Source organism: Apis cerana, linkage group LG3 (assembly GCF_029169275.1).
Source record: "Apis cerana isolate GH-2021 linkage group LG3, AcerK_1.0, whole genome shotgun sequence".
Taxonomy (NCBI): domain Eukaryota; kingdom Metazoa; phylum Arthropoda; class Insecta; order Hymenoptera; family Apidae; genus Apis; species Apis cerana.
Window position 1 is genome coordinate 6,625,893 of NC_083854.1, and position 19,296 is coordinate 6,645,188.

The 19,296-nt window shown below is 30.7% G+C and overlaps 1 protein-coding gene and 1 long non-coding RNA gene across 4 annotated transcripts in view; one reads left to right on the top strand and one right to left on the bottom strand.

Moving 5' to 3' along the window:
- LOC107998164 (somatostatin receptor type 2-like) overlaps positions 1–19,296 on the bottom strand; it is a 76,489-nt gene that overhangs the window by 26,862 nt on the left and 30,331 nt on the right. The window lies entirely within an intron of this gene.
- LOC114577586 (uncharacterized) lies at positions 517–4,975 on the top strand. The gene is made up of 5 exons (XR_003697764.2): positions 517–1,094; positions 1,873–2,071; positions 3,796–4,300; positions 4,395–4,428; positions 4,509–4,975. It is a non-coding gene; the product is annotated as an uncharacterized LOC114577586 (long non-coding RNA).

Here is a 19,296-nt window from a genome sequence, read left to right on the forward strand (position 1 = left end):
AATTAAATCTAATCTATCATATTTTTCAATCCATACACTTAGTTATTCTTTCATGTACATCTCACTCATCATACGTTCCTACAATTACGAATAGTTTTATTTCTTTTATAAAATTTGATTGGTTGCATTACAAACAAAATTAAACTAAATTCAGCCTATCATATTTCTCGATTCACGTATTCGTTCGTTTTTCCATGTATATCTCACTCCTCATACATTCCTACAATTATGAATAGTTTTATTTCTTTTGTATAATAATAATTTCGAAATTTGAATGGTTATATTATAAATAAAATTAAACTAAATTTAACTTATCGTATTTTTCAATCCATACACTTACTTGTTCTATCATGTATATCTTACTTGTCACACATTCTTATAATTATAAATATTTTATTTCTTTTATAAAATTTGATTGGTTGCATTACAAACAAAATTAAAGTAAATTCAGCCTATCATATTTCTCGATTCACGTATTCGTTCGTTTTTTCATATATATCTCACTCATCATACGTTCCTATAATTATGGTAATTATGGTAATTTTATTCACTTTATTGTTACAATAATAATTTCGAAATTTAGTTGTGCAGTGACATATGAAACAAAATCAAGATAAATCCCATATTTCAATATAGTAATAATACAAGAAGTATGTGCATCATGAAATTTGAATAAAGTTCAAGTGTCCCGCTAGATTTGTACTATTCTCTAATGACGTCACATAATTCGTTAAAAATGATCGGTCTATCGATGCCTCTTTTTAATTTTGCTTTTAAATTAATTCGTTAACGAATTTGGAAGTGCAAATTTATTTTAAAGAGAATCTTTACCTACTCTTTGATTCGTGCCGTGAATGAATCATCAAAATCATTGTCAAGTTTTGCATTGTGTTGCAACAATTCTGCTGCTTTGCAGAGGCGTTGCACGTGTTGCTGTGTAACAAGCTCGTTTCTCGATAAATTTTCCGACAAGAGTTTACAGACGACCCTTTGCACAACGTATTGCGTTACTCAGATTACATGTGGACCTGATAAATAAACCATACATTGCTCACCATCCTTGAAAACCCTTTTCATCTACGAATTTAGCAAAGGTAATTTCATTTTATCCTTTAGAAATTAATTTATATAATGCAAGCTAATGATAGATATTTGAAAATTTCCTTTATTGCTTTTTCTTCTAACTTTTTGTTGAGATTGGGTTCAATAGTATAAATTGAATTTTTTATAGTAACTTCTTTTCATAAAAGTTTTTTATTATGTTAAATTGTTCAAGTATTGTTTAAATTATTCTGATATTGAAAACTTTTTAAATTATGAAAAAAATTACTTATCAAATTTTAGAAAAATATTCAGAAATTTTATTTAAATTTTTAGAGCATGGAAAAACCATTTAACATATTTCGTATACATTTCATATTTTTCAAATTATAAAATTTAACTTTTTTTTTAATGAAATCTTTTCTATACAATAGTGCTAAATTTTCGAATATGAATTATTACTAAAGTGATAACCAAGTGTTGTAGCCAGTATATGAATTTCATTTTGTTACGTTGTTTCGAGCGAACAATTCTAACTATTCTCAAGTTGTTTACGAACAATTCTAATCAGTGGCTATAATATTATCTATCACAACTATAATTCAGTTACTCGATTCGAGAAATTTCATTTCATCATTTAATATTTCTCTTTTCTTAAATCAATGAAATTTACATTCTGAAAAATGTTTTTATAATTATATTACAGTTCTTGCATATTATCAAAATTTTATGCGTATTTTTGATTGATTATACAATAGCGTATCTTTTTATTAACTTTGCAACTAATTAAGTTTGGCAAAATTGCGATGTAATGAAATGATTAATCAACAGGCATGACTCGACTACTTTGATATCTCAAACAATGTGGAACATTGCAGACTAGGATTGACGTTAATACCATGATTTCCCGTCAAAGCATCTCTCTGACTAAATCGTCTATCTGCAGCTTCGTGGTTGTTTGAATCCTTTATATTCTATATTGATTGACAATGATTGAACGTAAACGTACTATTAACTATTATTATTATAGGTAACTATAATCATCGATACTATACGTAAAATTCAAAAGTATTAAACTCGTATTAATGGTTTTTATCAAAAAACTGATTTTACAAATATTCTTATTTGAATAGCAAAATAGATTTGTATGAAAAAATTTAATGGAAGTATTTCAGATAGAAAATATAGAAAATAAATTTTTATTAATTAATCTTTTTCAATGATCTGTGTAATTTAATCACGATACGTGACAATTGAACTTTAATCAATTCGAATAATTTTTGAATTTAATTTTTGCTCAATAAATCATACTCTCGGTATTGATTAATTAATAATAACAAATGAACTATCCCTGATTTGATATCTATAAATCTTACAAAATTAATGCATTCGATTTTCATTTAATTGATATTCTACTCTGAATTTAAACGAGATTTTGCTGTATTATTTCTGCAATTTTATTAATTATTTTCGAATTATTGAATTCTATATTTAAATATCACACTAAATCTTTTTATAATATTTGAATTTTAAATAACATTCATGATTATTTTTCTTTTATTTTCGATCATAATAAATTCTGTATTTTTGTTATTTTAATATTCTTAAATTATTTGTAACATTTTCGTCTTTTTTTATTTCGATCATAATTTTAAATTCTAAGAATCTCAGATATAGAGCTTTCGAAAAATATTCTCAGTCTTCGAATTTAAACTTTTCCTTCTTATCTTTCACTTCCAACAATTACACATTTAAATCTTAAGATCGTTGAGAAGTTTGTGCCTGCAAAATCTAATGAATTCTAAACTCCACTTTTATTCTTTATTCTATCCACAACATTGAATGAAGATCTTTAATTCAAATCATATTATTATTATTACTTAAATGTTTAATTGATTTTGTTTGATCTTTAATAAAGAAAAAGTAAAATTATATCATGTATAAAACGAACTTGAAATGTTTTTATGTTTTGTTTTGTTGTGCCATTGAAATTAATTTCTAATAAATATAGTTTTTCCTTCGTTTTTCATTTTCAAAATAGTGTTAAAAACGTATATAAACAATAATTTTTAACAATATTAAATTTTAGTTGATTGTCAAATGTTTGATTTCCATTATAAAAATATATCATTCAAATTTAATAACTTTCATCGACCCAGTTCATCATGATATACTAATAAAACGCTTTCAAAAGTTCCATATCAAGCTTGTGATTAATAAAGCAGCATTAATGCGATTAAAAGGATAACAAAGTTCGCAGCGACGAATGAAATTTTCGATTATAACGCGATTATCTATCATCGTTCCAAGTTCAGTTCTCACAACTGAACCGCGAAATTATTCATTGATTTTTTTACTATATTTTCTACGTCTCCACGTGAAAAAAAAAACGATTCGATCGTCGTGAAAAAATTGCATAAACAACATGCACGAAAAAAACATCTTCTTTCGATGTTATATATCAATAGCTCTCGAAGCTTGTCAATTTCGAAATAAAAATAGAAACTCTTTAAAAAAAATTTTCTAAATTTTATAAAACAGATCATTTGAGATCAATAGTACAATTAAAAAAAATATTAGTTTGATCATCGTTAATCTCATCGAATTCACAAGTGGGTACGAATGTTTCATTAAAACTGAAGAAAAGAAACTTCGTTGAAAAAACGAAACGAAATACATCTCAACGGAAATTCTCAATGGAAGTTAAAGTACGAAAATTGACGAAACTTTCAACATTTATATTTTACCTTACAGAGAAATTCGCGAAGAGCCATAGCGATCCAAACTTTTCGTATCTTTTATCTCGTATTCGGAGCAGACTTTCGGATAGAAATTTCTCAGCAAGCGAACGGAAAGAGAAATGAAGAGGAGACCTCGATCTTTAGAACTTCGAATCGTTTCTCGAGAAGAAACGAGGCGAGAACTCGATAATCTCGAGAAAAAAAAGGATGTTGATTGCTATAATGATCGAATTCCGATTATTTTCAGCGGAACTGGCATTGTGAAACTCGGGATATCCGCTTTAAAGAGTCGCTCGTTTAAAAGACGATAAAAAGACGAAATTTCCAAGTTTCGTCGAAAGATTAGAGAACGATTATTCATGGGATATTATATCGATTCTATAAATGATACGTATATTTTCCAACAGATTTAATTACGATATACTCCATATTTCTCGTCGCTTGATATTCAGAAATAAATTTCGAATATTTAATGTCAAAGAAGAACAGATTGTGTTCTGTGATCTGATATGCCTTTTGTAAGTTCTTTTATATAAGAATTTTGTTTTCAATTTAGTGATATATAAAATATAATAATATTTAATTTTAATTTAATTTTATTACTGGATATAGAGAAAGAAAGAAAAATTCGCAGAATTCAGCAGAGGTCAGTATGAAAAATGTTAATTATATTATTATTACCTCGCATTTTTCATTCTATATTTTTTTCTCTCTTCTCTAAAATAGAATTTCCTCGTATCATCATGTTAGTTGGCACGACACTGAACAAGCAAGCATTCTAAGAGAATTGTCGGTGGAATGGAAAAGGACTATTCATTCGTGAAAATTTCGTATCGAGACACGATCGAAGCAAGCGATCGATAATCGACGAGAATTCGAGGAGGAAACAGGTGAATTTCCATGGTAGGCCTTCTACTGTCACTTTGTCGCGATCGAGCCGATCTTCGACCTCATTAAGGATCACATCCGACCGTATTATCGTTGGTGATGCATAAATGAAGTGTACATTAAGGTGAACGAGAAGGTATCGAGCAAGGGTTCTATCTTTGAATAAGAAATAAGCGATATATCGATCGATTTATTTATGTTATGCTCGAATAACACCAAAAACAAATAATTTGATTCTTTCTTCTTTTTATTTGAACTAATTATTTGGAGGATAATCGAATTAAAATAATTGATAAATCGTTAAACAGAGGGTTTAAACAAAAAAAGTTAATCGACTTTTATTTTTTAAATTAGAAAGTAGTTTAAATTTGTATTGAAGTGAGAAGTAGATATAATGGATCCCTTTGATATTTAATTCATATGTGCATTAAGTTTCATCTGTTTCATTTCTGTTACAATTTATTCTATCATAAAAGATATCGTAATATCGTAAAGAAAATTATTTGTAATAAAATTAAGTTTAAATTTTAAATAAAAATTGCCCGAATAATCAATGACTCGGATAGGGAAATGTTAGGAAATGTTACTCGAAATCCTAAATATTTATTCGTCACTATACGAGGTTGAATTTTTTATAAACCATACTCATGAAGATAAAATAAGCGTACATCTCCCAAAGCAAGCGCGAAGTAAAACGTCAAAAGCGTATATATCTCAAGAGTAATTTGATTTTCTTCGTCTTTTTCTTTCTCTCTTGCTTATCTGTCCTCCTTCTCGAAAATATATCTCACACGTGGTCACCTACATGCGGTAATGCATTTTCTGATAAGACCAGACCATAGGGAACATTTTAAATTTAATTGAAACGACAATGCTTTCGTTTGATAACTCTGGAACTGAAAACTTTTAACTTTATCATACATTTTACTTTTAAATAGATATAATTTCATGTGTACAAAACTTTTCTTTAGAAAATTCATGATTTCTGACAAAACGTTCAGCGTTAAAAATTGGGTTTTCATACATAGCTTTGATGTTATTTCAGCAAAAGCAATTCATTCGAGTATAAACAAGATTTACGATATTTCAACTTGTTCACGAAGGATTTTCTTCCGAAGGCTGCGCTTGACAGAAGTAGATTCCTCGTCGGTTCTTCCTCTGAGACAGAATAAAACGGTCATTGATCGTGGAAGGATATTCACGAAGTGTACTTTTCTTACTTTTGATAAAAAACTTTACTTATAGAGTATATTATTCTTTTTTTTTTTAAATTATGAAATATATGATAAAGATTTAATCTAATCTAGAATATCTCTTCCTTGAAGCTAATTTCATTATCTTAGATCATTTCAGTGATCTTAAACTACTGATTATTAATAAGCCAAGAAAGATCATGTTTTGAACAAATAATTTTCTATGATTTTGTTCTGTACCGCATTAACAGGATGTTGGACTAGTTGCTATTAAGAGGAGAAAAAAAGAGGTTTGGAAGCGAAAAAAAGAAAGAACGGTGCCATGATAACGAGTGATAAACTCAGCGAGGAAGATTTTGCATTCACTCACATGTATTAATGAGATCTTATCGATATGGAACACTGCTTCCATGATCGTTTCGCAACAATGCGTTGTACTATTCAAAAGGATCAATTCAGATTTTCTTTGCATTTTGACGAAGCATATACGTACAATGGCTATTTAAATGAGTGCTTCATTAAATCAATAATGAAGAGGTAATTCGGATGATATAGATAATTTAAACAGAATTAAACAATTAAGAGAATAAGCAAGTTTGAAGAGTTTCAATTTAAGTTTTCATTATTAATATCATAAAATTATTCCATATATAAAATATTTTCTTTGTTAATAGTAAATAATATATCTGAAAATATTATAACAGAGAAAATATGTTAATAAGAAATTTCAAAAGTTAGAAAAGAAACGGAATATTTGATTTTATTCAGAGCAAATTTTTCATTTAATAATATTGGAGGAAAAACGGAATGCAAGAATATCAGAGATATAATGGAAAATCGAATGAAACGAATTCGAAGGAAACGTTTAAAATTCAAGGACCAAAGAGTTCAATTAAATATTAACGACATAACTTTTCCCACGGTTTCGTATTCGCTCTGATGCACAATATATTAAATCAACTACCTCAAAAGCGTTAACTATATATTTTTAACAAAGCAAAAACACCCAATGAGTTTTTCATTTTTAAGATGACCTCGATCCAACATATTTCCGGACAATAACAAAAATGTTTAATTCAATATCTATATCTCGTTGAATATTTCCGTATAATCTCATTTCGACATACATATATGTACGATATAAATCCTTTCTATTACTTCTTATATATGTATATTTGAACATACGTTTATCCATCCTTCGTGATTGTTTCTCGTTTTCAAGATTGATTACACGAGCGTCTCATAAGGGAGACAATATGAAAAACATCGTTTCGTTATTAATTGATTATTACTCACATACGATGAATAGATACCTGGATTGATCGTCAAGATCAAATCGATTTTTTAATGATCGTAGAATTTATTTCACGAAAAAATAATAATATCTATTTGTAAAGTCTATATATAGAAAGAAGATGAATATTTCTATTATTTTTTGAAAAGTATAAATTTAAAAATTCTGATTGATCGTCAAGTATTTTGACCTATCGAGAATTATATTTGTTTTAAAAGAAAATAGAAATGTAATCATAAGAAAAAGACGAATATCTTTGATATTCTTTCTTGAAAATCAAGAGATCGAGATTTCAGGAAAATTTCAATAGTTATGACAGTACAATTTCATCTCGATGCTATTGCATAGTTTCCGAAGAGAGAAAATAATATTTCGTTTAAATATTCCACGTGCAATGATCGAATATAATATTGAGAGAGATTTGTCTGTAATATAAAAATTAACCTCCATCGGATTGAATTTTCGCTGAAATTTCGAAATTCATCTGGTTTCTCGTTAATGAATACGATAAATACGGTACACTGGAGATATAATGATACACCGGGGAAATCCGAATAAAAATTCCGATTTAACGAATATAATCGGAAATCGTGCATATTACGATCGATGAGGAATATAATGAATATATACCGAGATCAATTCCTGGAAATAAATGCGTATGATTCCATTGTATGTTAACGCATTGCAATTGTTTTGGATATTTTAATGAATTATGCGAATAATTATAATAATTAGTATTTGGTTAGAATATAAGAATTAATAATAAATAAATAAAAATTAATAAAAATATTTCTTACTCTATTTTATAATTTTAATTTATTCTTTTTGGCTTAATTCTTGAACGTTAGTTACAATGCTAAATTCTGATATAAATTCGTCTTCGGCCATATTTTATTAATGCAATTTTAACATAATCGTAATTCTCAGTAAGTTCATGTCGAAATTAATTAAAAGAGGTAGTTCTCCTTTGTCGCGAAAATTTAATTATAACTGAGTTTCTCAAAACGCCAAAAAGCAAAAGTCTCGTATACAAATATTTTTAGTCGCAGATTGTGATTAAATTGACAGAAAAAATTTCCACGAAAATTATTAAATTTTATTTATAAATAATTTTCCTCGAATAATTATTTTCAGTAAATATTTCAGTAAATTCTAACGTAATCATTAAGGTCTTTTTTCAAACGTTTTAATTTATAATGGATTATCTTTATAGAAAAAATTCGAATGTTTTACACACTACAATTAATTTCTGTGCTATTAATATTATATATCATATCAATTATTATAATATTATATATTAAATATTTATTTATTGAAAAATTCATGCTTTATTTTTCAATCGAGTTAAACGAATTATGATGTTAGCAGACATGTTTCGTCGCTAGACTGCGGATGTTCATTTCATTTATGAAAAATTTAAATTTACAAAAATCTGCATGAATAATATAATAATGTGCAAAAACGTATAAAAAAAATTACCGATCATTCATGCATACCTTATAATGCATCATCGAAACCAATTCGTAAAATAAAATTATTTATTAACCTCATCCTTCTCGCAAACCAACTTATTGAACCAATAAAATTCCCAATAAGTCAGCATTCGATTCCTAATAAATTCGAGAAGTCCGCCCATCGATCTACCGTGTCATTATTTTTTCGCTGATGATAGAAATATTTTAGGAAGGAAATATAACCGCGGTGTTGTTCAACACACTCTCGAACCAGCCCCTTAAGAACTGTGGCAAAACAGGAGAGTTCCATTTATCTATCGCGAACACTCGTTTCCGGACATGATAAAGGAATAACAATATTACCTTGTAATTATTTCGATATCCGCGTGTTTATCTCTTTTTCTGGTTACACGCAGCATACTCGAAAATTATTATACACGAAAGATCGGGATACGGAAAACGAAATAAAAGATTATTCGAGCGGACCTTTCGAAACTCGGAATTTCGGAGAGGGAGGTGAATCGAAGATGAAGAGGGTGTACGCTTATTCTGGATATTTCTTTTATTTTGGAAATTCGTTCCGATTTCCGGGTCAGCGAGGTCTTTCGAAGAGAAGAGTGGAAAGTTGATGTTGGCCTTTGAAAAACGAGCAAGATCCATAAAACATTCGACGTTTAAAACGTCGGGGTTCTTGAGAGATGAATTGGACTCTCTTAGGCTGCACTACAATCGTAAAAAGATTCCTGGAATTGGATTTACCGAAATCTCGGATTCGAGCGATTTGAAATGCATATCGCGCGTGAATCTCTGTGAATCTGATTAAGATCTTTTTAAGGATCGTCCTTAATTATCTATCTTCTCCACGATAGCTAACGTTTTCGCGAATTAAATCGCGATCGCGAAAATGGAGATCAAAATCAGCGTGGAAGTAGAACATTTGTACTCTGTGTTCGAAAAGGAGATAATTTTTTGATCAATGTCAGATACAAAACACACATAAGCTGATCGATTCCTTTGAAACCATCATTTGGGTTCTGATGTAATCAAGCGTTAGTTATGAATTATTACTATTAAATTAGACATTTGTTGAAAGCACGTTTGTTTGGTTTTTCAATAGGTGTTAATTATAATAGATATTATTGGTATAATTTAATTTCTGTGTATTCGATTATACATGCAATTGAAGAGGTTCAATTTAAAGCATAAAGCAATCAAACTGATTAACTTCAATATTTAGTTCTTGACTTAATTATGCATTTTGACTGTAAAATTATTCGAAATTATTAGAAATGATTAATCTGTTTTGGCTTTTAAGCAATTCCATATAGCAATCACGAATGAATTTAATATTTTAACTTGTGTACTTGATTCTCGTATATGTAATTCAATTTTCAAATTTCAGATCCATACATTTTCCAGGTCAATGAAGGGATGTTATTTTAATAACAACACGTAATTTCACATCGCATGAAGATATTATTATTTATTATTTATGATCGTAATATTATTATTTACGAATTATACCTACGACTCTGCAGCATTTTTATGGCGATACTATAAAAATGACACGGGCTGATTCTTGAAACAAGTCGACTTTCGTCTCGCCGATCCGGCTCTTCGAATAATTGGCAATAAACCCAGTTCTACAGAAACGGAGAAACTTATATCGAGTTTGATACACGTGGATCAGTTGATAAGTTTTATCACGTGCTTCTTTGCCTCTCTTTATGATTATTTTTTTCATTTAATTCGTTAGAGATTGATGTGTTTGATAAAATTGTATTTATCGTATTTGATATTCATTTCTTGTCATCCGGACATCCAGCAAAGGAAAGATAGACAGAGTGACATAATAAATTTATTCATTTACTAATCATAAATTACATTTTTAAGAAAATCTAAGAACAAAAATACTATGGATAATCAATAGAGGTAAATTTTTTCAACTTTCAAATTTTCTTTGTGACTATTTGGAACTAATCTGTATGCGATAGAATAATGAAAATATAAAAAGAGCGAAAAATAGGAAGAATAGAAAACCGAGGGAAATCTCTTAATAACTTAGGTTAAATTGATCGCTTTATCTCTGCACGACGCGACGTTAAATCACATGTTACCTAAAAAAAAGTCTCCCTTTTTTTCCATCACAGACATTGTCGACTATAACTTTCTTGAAATCTCGATAATCCATTATTCTCTGCGCGCTGTCTCTCCATTAGCAGCAAATACAATAACAAAAACGCGATTCTTTTTGATCTTCTTTTCTTGTTAAACTTTATAAATGAGATCTCTTTTTATCAAGTTCGAGAAACTTGACAGGTACTCTGTTCTTAAAAGAGCGATGGAGTTTCATAAAGATGGAAATTGCTATCTTCAAAGCACGAGTCTTTATGATATTTCTACCAGGTTGTGAAAAAACGTAACGAATGGTAGAAGCGAAATTAGCTGCCAACCTTAAAAATTCTTCTACATTCTTCTATCTTTGATCTACAGTTGTTAATAAACGTCTTTGTATATTTTAAGAAATAATTATTTTAAAATTAATTATATGTCGCAATATGATAATTTATTTATCAATGCATAAAGTAATATTAAATAGTTATATTTGTATTATTATTATTTAATATTATTTTATCGTATATAGCTCTGTTTCCTATGAATTATTACTTTTATTGACGGTGAAAAAGAATTAAGTCGGAAATACTGGTTCACCAAGAAAGTAAGAAAGACTAAACTACTTTTAATTAGAGGGAAAGAATCAAATGATCAAAGACCGCGAATTTTACGTTTCCTTTCCTACATTTACTTCTCTGGCCATTTCAATTTCATTACAATGGAACCAATTAACACAAAGCACCACTCGCCAAAGAAATATCCAACTAAGACGAAATAATTACTCAAGCGAATCAATCTGATTGTTAATGAAAAACTGGTTAGTCATAAATCATTGCTATCGCAACACACTAACAAATCTATAAGATTCTTGATTCGATTTATCACTAATCCATTTCTTCTTCGTCATGCCTTGTATCGTTCGTGAAAAATTCCCTCTTTTTTTTTTCCTTTGTTGGAAAAGTCTACGACAGATTACGAAGATTATGTAATTCTGAAAAATCAAGCGAAACGTCGAAATCATGACGGATGTATTTTCCCGATCAACGTTCTTTCGACACGTTTGAGTTCTCTGCCGTGCCTCGATCGCTCCATCCGATATGCAAATGCGCGGACGATTAATGGCGGTCGGCCAACATTTCTTCGCGATGTATGCGAGATAATGCTCGTTGCTGATTTTCCGCTGGATAATCGGCGAATTTTATGCCGTTTAAATCCGTGAAACAAAAAAATTTATACTCGAAAGCATACAATAGACAGGTTGTGAAGTATATTTTAAGTGAGATATATTTTAAGTTAGATTCAGAGGAAAAAATTGTTATAGATTGTAACAATGTTAGGATCTCCGTAATTTCGATCATCGCGAAGAATTGAATATTGGAATATTGGAATAATAGATTAGAAGATTCTTCTCTTTATTATCCATCAGTCCACGCAATTTAAAGGAATCGATCTAAAGGCATCATAAATATTAACGATCGACAATTTATTATTTAATTATAGTACTGATAATACTAATAAAAGAAATTATTTAAAAAAGTGCTTAGAATTAATCAAAATATTGATTTCATCTTCATTTATTTGGAATACTCTCTATAACGAAGTCAATTGTCTCGCATAATTTTCTCTTCTTGTTGCATATTCGGAATATAAAATATTTCTCCAAAGTTTAATGAGAAAATCCGGAACTGGAGACGAAAAATAAGAGATAAGTTGGGGGATCCGTCGAGGGAAAATATGGATCGTTAAAAACTTCTCGATTTCAATCAGGCTAGCCAACTTTCGAATGAATCTTCGAACTGTAATATTGAATCGAGAATTTAATAACTCAATAAGACATCTCTATTCGCGTCGAGGTTTAACTTCGTATCCCATCGTTGACCATCCGTGACTTCCGCCACGGAATCCAACGCTTTATATTCTGTCAACGTAAAACGAGACTGATACGATTTTTAATCCGTCATTCCTCGCTTCGTTTCGTGGTAACGAATGAAACACGCCGGTGTTTTATAGGGGACAACACGAGGGAAAATTCGACGAATTGGAGACATGACACAGAGAGAGAGAGAAAGAGAGAGTGTTGAGGTGAGATGTTTGATAAAATTGCTGTCACACGAATTCTCATTTTTTCTTGTCGCTTGACTATTATTTCGAGCGAAATATTTGCGTATTTAGAAATATCGTTAATGGTTATATTGGTAATATTTATTTGTTTATTCGATGCTAAACGGGGGGAAGAAAATGGAAGAGGATTGTTATTTTATGATATTTGTTTAATCATGTTTAAATTATTTGAGTGACGATAAGAAAAATTGGACGAATTGTGGTGAAATTTCTTTATTCGTTAAGTCTTCTTCTGTTTCGTGGTCGAATGTATTAATAAATGTGTTTGTTGTTTTTTCGTTTCGAGAAAAAATGGAAAAAAATTATTATTTTATGATTATTATTTAACGTTCGATTCGTTTGATTTTCGTTCAATTTGTACAAATGATGGGAAAAGATTGAAGACGAATTGTGGTTGAATTCTTTCGTTTTTCTTAATTACGTATTGATTGCATCGCTGTGAATATATTAATTTATTCGTTTGTTGTCTTTTGTTCGAGTAAAATTAACGATTGTACATGATCGTTAATTCATTTTAAAACTCGTAAGATCAACGTAATATGGAATAACGTTGGAATATTTCAATTTGATGGGATTGCTCGAAATGCAAATCACTTGAAAATTATTATTTTCAGTCATTCTTCAGTTTTCAACAAATGTAATATGTAACAATAATTTCGGAGAAAATTAAAATATCATTATTGCATAGCATAATGATAATAATTTAATACTCTTTTAATTTCGAAAATTAAATATTTCTTCTCGTATAAAAATATAATTGTACAATTTTTATTTATACATTTTCCCTCTTTTTCCCTCGCCTTTTTTTTCTTTTTTTCTATAACATATCTCTACATTTATTTACCTATTTAATCAAAGTAATACTTTTATATATACTATAATTGTCGACACAAAAATATTTCAAACAATAACAGCAACATATTTTCAATAGCTTCCTCTTTCGTCCATCACCATCCTTCTTTCCCATCGTTTATTTTCCTATATTTAACTAAAATACATAAATTCATCTCTCGCGATTATCGAAAATCTATAGGAAAGCTCTTGTTACGCTCTTTTCATCTCATAACGTAACCGACCATGGAGCCAAATGGCGGTCGCGCTAATTGCTAGGCGCTAATACATGTTTCAAAAATGACGCGATGAACCCAATTAAACTTACCCCTAACACTCTGATGAACACGTATCGAATGGGGGATTAACGATACGACAAAAGGGAGAAAATCGAATAGAACCGGGTAAGGCGATTAGAGCCACGATGAAATTTTCGATATAATATCTTATCGAATTTCCACGCTCGTTACAGCGTTTAATGCTTGTCAATTATACGAAGGCCTCGTTAAACGATTACGCTTTTGTCATGGTCCAGTTAAAAGCTGATGCGTTTCGTAAAATTTCGAAAAAACAGCTGCGAAATGGCCGACCTGGATACTCGAACGGGATAATGATCGACGATACACGCTGTCAACATCGTTTCACAATTGACTCGTGAAATTTTGATGTTCTTTAGAAAATCGATCGACTAAACCGATCTTTGAATCGAGAAACTCGAACGAGATATAAATTGAGGACTGATTCACGATGGAATCGAGTGGTAAAAAGAAGTGATAAAACTTTTAAGCCGATATTTGATAAAATGTTTGTCACTTGATCGATCTAAAATTTTTAAGATAATATGAATTTTTTCTATTTGAATAAATGGGGAAAGATATTTAAAAAGCGATTCAAATAAAAATTAAATTTATGGAAAAAAAATTTTTTAACAAATTCAATACTTGTCTAACTCCAAAGTGGAATAAACCAAAATTTTTATGTCAGCGAACATCTTTCTCTTCTCATAATAATTTTTTAGAAATTGCAATTTTGGAATAAATTCGTTCTCGTTTCGTTGCGACAATTATCCACATCTGTTCTAAAATCTACAACCGTTTACAAGTGAATCATTCACGATAGACGTCATAGATAAATTCAAAGCGCAAATAGACAATCGATAACAAATATTTCTAGTGACTAAGCAGGCCATCACGATTTCCTCTCCCGAACAGATGTTAGTCGGAATGAGGATAGAACCATCATTAATGCGTTATCGAGTAATAAGTGTAATAATTTAATGCCATGCCAACATGGCGTCGAATGTTTGTTGCTCCATTATTCATTGGGAAACGGATGAAAATCAACGATCGTTGTTGTTCAACGTTATCGTTTCGGCGTGATCCATCTTTGCTTGCTTAATATTAATGCAACTATGGCACGTTTACACGATTACCATTTAGACAATGTTATCCCCACACACTGTAATTACGTTTCTCTGACATAAATTTTAAAATAATTCTTATCGAATGTTCTCCTTATTCCATTTTTTGTTTCATCGATTTGTTAACTTCCTGTGTCAATCCAGATTTCAATTCCAGTTTACTTTTTACTCTCTGCGCCGTTTAGATCGTGTAACATGGACTCTTCCAGCAGTTCAACTTCCCTTCGATGTGTCGTTACCACGCCACACAATCGCAATAATGTTCCTATATACGAAAGCGAGAGAAAGTTTCACGATAGATGGTTTCTCTGAACTTCAAGCATTTCCACCCTCGCAAACGGTCACTCGACTTTGCAACTCCCGAATAAATTCCTGACAATTCGTGACACGCTTTAAATGTTGCTTAAAAAAATTTCTTCACGTTCACGTACGAGAAAATTATTGATAAATCTTGAATAATCAGAAAGACATTGTTAAATTAATTAGTGAATGTAAAATATATCTTATAGAATCTTTGTGACTAATTTTTTATAAACTTAACTTTACTCGTATAATTAAAGAATTATCGAGAAGAAATTTAAAAAAATTTAAAGAATATTTGAATTACAGATGTAAAAAAGCATCGATTTTCGATTTTGATATTAAGAAATTAAACATTAGAATCCCTTCTTCTCCCAAAAAATCCACGAAATCTAGTTAATGCATTAATTAACTACAATCTAAAAAGAGAACGTTTAAAATAAATGGAAAAATTAAATGGAATTTAAAAAACTGGAATTTGAATAGAACAAAGAAAGGAAAGATACGCAATAGAAACAAAGATACGAAAAAAGGGGATGAATTTTCCAGCAGTCGGGGAGGAAGTTAAATTAGAATTTGTAAGATAAATCACCCTGCAAAAAGTGCGGTCAGCGCACAGATAAAGGTGAGAAAACAGGATGAAACAAATATTTCTCTGTTTTTGAGGGTAAATATAGGGGTAGCGCCAGTCATCGATTGGTTATCGATAACATGTATATGTGTCTCTCTATTTGCCCAATATTTGGCGTCTTTGTGGCGGTGACAGATCGTGTGCTCACCACAGATTGAACCTTCTCGGCGTGATGCGAATTACAAAGGGTAGCCACGTGGAAGAGGGTGGCAAGCTGGAAAATGCCGCCATTTCTAAATGCTCTGTTTTGAACGCAGATATCAAACTCTCTCGTGCGTGTCACCATTCCAATTACTTTTTTTCTTTTTCTTTTTTCGTTTCGCTTTTATTTCACTAATTAACCCATTAATCGATGCGCTGAGGGATTGAGATGAACACAATCAGGAAAAACGTAATCGTCTGTTGATGCTATTTAATTTATGTTTCTCATGTTTATCGTTGACGTTACTTTCGCAAAAGTGAAGTATAAATGGATATATTATGAAGGATGAGAACGATACGCAACAAAAATAAACAGGATGGCTTAGTTTTTGGGGTTCGTTTTGGGGATAGATCGTATGAAACTATTCTTTTAACCACAACTCCAGTAGAATTTCTAGTAAAACTAATAACATGGGAAAAAGAATCTAGTAGTGGTAGTGCGTTTCTTTTCTCCTTTTCGTTCGTGGTTATTCTTCTCTAACCCTCGAAGGTTCTAACGAAACTAATAAAGGAAGGAAAAAAAATAATTGACTGTATTTTCATTCTGACTTTCTCCTCCAATGAGAATGAAATGTAATGAACTTAATACGAACGCAGGAGGGAAAAATAATCGATTAGTGACATTATATTTTCCTCATGAATATTTTCTCGATATTAAACAAAACTTAATTAAAGATCTGAATATATTATGAACAAAGAAAAATATATATCATTTTTTGAAAATTGTATCAGTAGAAACATTATGCGTATTGTTTCATTTAATTCGATGCCTACGCGTTACATTCCTTTAATAAAAGATTAATCGACCCTGAGACTATTAAGAAAACGAGGGGATATATATAATGGCTCTTTCTTCAAGACGAGAAACAGATTGCACGTTTCCGTGGCGAGACATCTCGTTCACTCCTCGTGGAATTTCGAATTTCGAGCGTTGTGACGAAACTAATGGACGAACACCTTTATACGTGGCAACTTCTCTGAAAACGGGGTGAAACGTGGCGTAAAGTCGGTCAGTGCCGCATCAAAGTGCGAACACGGTTGCCTTTATCGGCCATCCGACGGTTAATTCCACCTACGACTTTGGCCTTCGGCCTTGCGTTTCGATTGGCCACACCCAGAAAGGACCTGTTGATGTCGATATGCCAGAACTCGCCCTATTTCCGCGACTGTCAACGTGAAAATCTTCCATTTGCGAATTTGATGAACGTGTGCTGTGCGTAGAGGTGAAGGGAAGCGATGGGTTACGTGTTACACAATGGATCGAACGTTTCTTGGAATTGTTTATTCTTATATGCTATTATATTTATTAAGATCGATATGTAATAGATTTTGGCAAAGTAGAGTGTCAATTTCTTGTAAAATATTCTTATTCAAATATTTTTATTTTATTCGAAGAAGATTGCTGTGTTACGAATTCTTTTTCTTTTCTTTTGGTAATTTGGTAACTTGGAAAGATTACTTGGAAAGAAGAAGAAAAAATTGTATTAATCTAATTTTTGTAAACGATTAATCCTATTAATCTAGATTTGCGGTTAAATAAAGTATTAAAAAAAAACAAGTACAAAATGTAATGAATGTTTCCATTACCTCAGCCACGCCTACGCGAAAGGTAACGAACAACTACGGGGAAGAAAAACGAAACAAAAAGCATCCCCATAATTTTCCAGACTATTTCCAATATATTTTAAATCTACCGTCATCGGTTAATATAAAATAATTAATAAATAACTAATTTGATCATTTCAAAAGTATCTCGAATTAATTAACAATGTAACTCAACAATTAATTAATTAATTTTACTTTCGCATCACCTATTTCATATATTCCACCATTTCATATATAAATTAAAATTTTTTTGAAGATCACATTTGTAAAAAAATTCATATTTGCCAATGCGTAATCAAAGGCAAGTTCAATATGTTATGTACGGATTAACGAGATATCAAGGCTTTCGTAATCAAACTTTCGACTATACGAATAGTTTGCACGAAATGGATATCGATGTTTGGTGACAGTTTCGGTCGAGATTAAATGGTTCTTGGCCACTTTTCGCATCGATGGATACGCGTGGAATAACGAAGGGGATGAGAACAGAATTCATTCGTATTCTGCGTTTGTCGATAGTTCTCAATTCGAGTCGCGTCACCGGTTGCCGGGGTTAATTTAACCGGAGGGTTAATTCGCGTTACCCTGTAATTACGTTACCCGAGCGAAAGAGATGCGAAAGCTTGCTAAGATAAAGAGCATGGATGGAAAGGTTCGTTTAATTACGATTCCAGTTTCAAAGTCGTGGAACGTTCAATCAATCGTCCCCGAGTTTCTATGACTTTTCTTATTTATATACAGTTCTTTTCGCTCGTGGCGTTATCCTCTGTTTGACAAAAGGTCCATAAAAATTCTATTCGATGAATATATGAATAAGTTGCACGTAGATCTTATTAAGCATTATTTTTCAATTTGATATGGAGATGTAGAACGCGCGAAATATTTCTTTAAATTCGAAATATCGGTATAAATGTGTAAGTGTAAACGTAAAGAAATAAAAATTTCGATTATTTTGCTTAAAATGAACAAAAATTGTAAACTCTACAAAGCATTTGCAAAGATCGAAATATTTATCAAAAAAACTAATTTCGTGTTTCAAAAATTAATAAAAATTTAGTATAAGTTGTGTTACATTCGCAGTAGTACAGGTCGTTGTTAACTCGGCCGAATTCCATGCCACCAAGCCATTCTGCGCCCCTGTCTAATAGCTTCCGCCGTAGCACTCCTTGCTCTTATTCTTTCACTATATTGTCTTCCGTCGGATATAAAGAAATGTTGTAAGGGTTGTAGAAAAGGGTCGAACAAGAGACAGCAACCGAAAATCGAATATAAGTTGCCAACAATGTCTGAAAGAGAGAACTCTTATTTTGAGTGTCCTCAAAGTTGAACTGTTCGTCCCTTTATCTCATATTAATCTCATGGTTTTACTTTTATCTCGAGAGTGATAACTTAATATTCGTTATTTCCTTTGTGTCGAGATAAACTTGACGATGTAAAAATGCGTTCTCTTCACAAAGAAGA